Genomic DNA, 4527 nt, shown 5'->3' on the forward strand with positions numbered 1-4527 from the left:
AAATTTATTTCCAATGTACTAAGCACGTCGGCAAAGGAACGAGCTATACAGCCTCCATTAACAATAGCCTGAATGAAGATGCGACTCTCGTCACGCGTTAGTATAAAAACATCATTTCGCTAAACTAGATCACAGTGCGTTTTGTGAGCCCGTGCGGAGCGTTCGAAACTTAATTTTGCGCGCGAAACGTTTGAAAGTTGGAATTCGATTCGAAATTCAAAGTGATTTGTTTTTTAAAGGACTTGTGAAGTGAAAAAAGTTAGTATGTTTTCTTTTATTGTAGTTTAAAAAGATTTTATTTAAACAGTTCGTCATTGATGTATATTAATAATAACATATTTATTTTACTATAGGTAGTCAGTTAATTATATAAAATAGGTATATACGTACTAAGAAAATATTAAATGGGATACTTGCCGTGAATGTTCATAACTTATTAATAAATTTATTAAAATTCTACATGAAAAAAAATATAAAGAAAATCCAAAAGTAAAATTTAAAAAGTAGCATAACCTTAATAATCCCGTCACTAATTTAAGCTTTTGTCGGTGTAGCATTCTACATGCTACTCTTTTAGGGAAAAATAGGGCAGTGATTTCCCTCTTGCCTTCCGCCCCGCAGTCCTCTGTCTGACGCGAGTGGGATAGCGCCCATAGTAGTATATTTCAAAGCCGTACTAGGACTCAAGTTCCCCGCCTCTGAATAGTACTGACAGTTACCGCTGCCCTCTGTCAGGTTCCAGGTTACAGTCTCTGCGACTTGCCTCTTCCGTCCTGCAGTACCGTACCGATGGCTCCCATCTCCGCCTCTGCAGCTGTTGAGGTCTTCACCCCTGAGCAAGGGATCTACGTTATACCCCGTAGGTTTAGGTCCCTATCCGAACTCAGCCATCGTCTCACTTCGGCCTGCTGAAGAACAGGAATTGCCCCAGTGGAGGGCAGAGAAGATGACACTGTCCCCTTTGGGGCCGGGTTAATGGTCTTGTATGAAAACCAAAGGCACCAATCTTGAAAGTAAAATAAAGAAATACTTATACGCACGCGAGCTAATTTATTCCCAAAATTCTAGGGCTTAGGACAATATCAAAAGTTAATTAAAACATTGTATAACGTAAAACAAAGGGTTTGGTTTTATCAATGGTTTAGACCATTATAAGTATGTTCTCACTGATAATATCAGCTCTCCTTCCTTCTCGTGAGAAGCTTACATCTTTTGTACTGCTCTAAGTAGGTACCAACTACATATTTAGATTGCATTTCTTGATTTCTAATTTCACATGCAGATAGGGCGATTATTTTCCGTATCTATAAAACCTATCCATTGTGGTACATGTACAAACACATAACCCTCCTTTTTGATTCGCCGCAGTCGGGTAAAAAAAACTACTGTGGTCCTGCAGATGACCGGCTTGCTTCTCAACCGGGGAATGCCAGTTCGAACCCCGGTAACGGACTTGCACTAATGAGTCATTAATTTATCTTAAGTGCAGTTTTCACTAACACACCTGGATCGATCATTATCGACCACCGATAACATCATCAGATGCTGATGTCTCATTGATCGGACCTCCATATTATACCAGTCAAGCCGGGATATGGTGTCCGCCGGTAAAATCGGGTCTGATAAATTTGTCATAATTTAATTTTTGCAGTTCTTGTTTGTTTTATGTACCTGTTACTAACATTAGGTTTAAGTTACTTTGTCTATGGATCTAATGGATTTTAAATCCGAAATAAATTCTTATTTATTCATTCATTCATTATACACTGTGATACGGCTCTCCACCTATCACGTTGGTCTAAGAAAGCTTGGCGAAGCGTGGATGCTTCGTTCGTCTTCCGATGTATCTCTGACTACCCAAATTGGGATATAGCCTTGAGCTTATGTTTATGTTAAAACTTATACAAATCTCAAAACTCAAATCTTTAGATTTGTACCGGGTGAGAGCCGCCAGCGCTCCCCATTTGTCCGGCCAAGTAGTTAATGCCCGATGCGGCAAATCTACTATAAGTCATGTAAAAAAGCAGGGAAAGAAAAAAAAAGAAAGAAAAAAAGGAAAAAGAAAAAAAAAGGAAAAGGAAAAGGGAAAAGGATTTTAGTTCTGTGCAATAAAGTATATTTGATTTGATTTGATTTGAAAGAGTAACTGTTAAATTCTCATTATCTAACCGGGAAAGGGCATGGCTTGAAGGTTGGATATTACTCCAAGCTTCAAGTTCGTAACGAGTAAAACCTGTTGACATAATATTCACTTTCATTCAGGATAGGATAGTGGAAAAACTGGACTAAACTAAGTACTTATCGGAGGAGCATAATAAAATCTTTTTAAATGTAATAGTATCTTTATTTCGGGTAAACCCGGGATACATAGCATAATACATTATCATACTTAATAACGGCCTCCGTGGTCCAGTGGTTGAACGTTGTGCTCACGATCCAGAGGTCCCGGGTTCGAATCGCGGTGGGGACAAATCACAAAAATCACTTTGTGATCCCTAGTTTGTTTAGACATTACAGGCTGATCAACTGATTGTCCGAAAGTAAGAGTAAGACAATCAGGTGATGAGCCTGTAATGTCCTGACCAAACTAAAGATTCTACTTCTTCTATCGTGTGGGTTGTGAGATGGATTACCTCATCAACCCTGGTGTCAGGGTTACTATTGAGCCGCCAGAGGCCCCCGACATGACACATGTATCGACTACGTATTTACATTAGTAAGTAGTAACCGGGACCAACGGCTTAACGGCGCCTTCTGAAGCACGGATCGTCTTACTTTCGGACAATCAGGTAATCAGCCTGTAATGTCCAATGTGTGTGTGTATGTGTCTGTGTGCCTGGAGTCCTAAAACACAGGGTATCCTAGTTTAGGCTCCAGCCTCTACAAATGTTGTATTTTTGTATTTATTTATGTATCCATGTGTTTTATTATTTGTAGAGGAAATAAAGATTTTACTTACTTACTTACCTACTAATGTCCTAATGAAACTAAGGATCACAAAGTGATTTTTGTGATGTGTTCCTACCGGGATTCGAACCCGGGTTCTTTAGACTGGACCGCGGAGGCCGTTATGGTGTCCTAGTAAGGTAAGGCCCTTATAGAATGACGAACATATATTTCGTCATTCGTGCTACATTGAGACAATAATAGGATTGATCTAAATGTAAAACAATGTTTACATTATTACGCTGCCCTACCTCGAGAGAGATGTAGCGTTAAGATTAGTTTTTAAAGCTCGCCATAAGACAATAGTGATTCTATTCAAATTCAAAAATGTAACAAACATAGTCACAGTTTGCATCGTAAATTTTTACATAACGAACGTCGCATCCGTCGCATAAAACTACTGCAGCTCACAGCCTTTACGTATAGCGAAAAGAAGCTGCAAGAAAATCTTCGGCACAGTCACAGGGCCCTAGACGTAATTCAGTAATTTATCTGCCTAATATCGGCTCCTAGGCAGTTAATCCCATGCATTCCATATCTTCTAAATAATCAAACCTTTTATAACAGTTTCGATAATAATTGTATACAAAACTGACTCTGCCTACTCCTTTGGGGATAGAAGCGTGATGCTATGTATGTATTACCATGCGAAGGTGCAATAATTAGACACTTTGACACAACATAGGTTATTGCTTATTCAGTACATCGCATTGTCGTGACAAATACAAGTCGCATAGTGACAAATGATGCTCATAATTATGTGTGTGTGTGACACACTCCGCTGACGTCACACTTCAGTGACGTCACCATAAAAAAAAACGGTTGAGCTCAAATCTACAAATAAAAACATTTTGAAAAAGCACTTAATACCCTTTTCTGGTTTGTCGATATTTTGAGTTAATCACTACATAGTATAAAACAAAGTCGCTAATTCTGTCCCTATATCCCTATGTACGCTTAAATCTTTAAAACTACGCAACGGATTGTGATGCGGTTTTTATAATAAATAGAGTGATTCAAGAGGAAGGTTTATATGTATAATAACATCCAATAAATAGTGGAGAAAGACTGTTATTTTTGAGTTTTTTAATGTCATTTCGTAAATAGTTTTATTTTTTCCTCAGCATTGCACCCGAGCGAAGCCGGGGCGGATCGCTAGTATTATATTATAAAATACAATTTCCGTCGTGCATTTGAGCCGTGGTAGCTCAGTTAGTAAAACGCTTGCCTCTGACCATAAACCAAAGATAGTCAAATTTGTTTTCGAATTCATGTTTGGATCATAAATGATTATCACGTGCTCAGCGGTGAAAATATCGTGAGGAAACCCACATTCCCGAGAAATGCATTTTTGGAGGAATGTGACCAAACCTGTATTGCGCTGGTTTTTCCTTCGCGGCAGTCAGTTGCTTCTGTAAAGAACCGGACCTGTCAAATCTTCAGGTTAGATAAACAGACCCTATGTGATATGATATGAGAAACGGAATAATGCTAGGGAGTTGATGATGATAAAAAATACAATTTGTTTTGATTTTTTAAAATGTTTCTAATAACGTGTTGTTTTCTTGTTGCAGTTTTCAA

Source organism: Pectinophora gossypiella, chromosome 25 (genome assembly GCF_024362695.1).
Source record: "Pectinophora gossypiella chromosome 25, ilPecGoss1.1, whole genome shotgun sequence".
Lineage (NCBI taxonomy): Eukaryota > Metazoa > Arthropoda > Insecta > Lepidoptera > Gelechiidae > Pectinophora > Pectinophora gossypiella.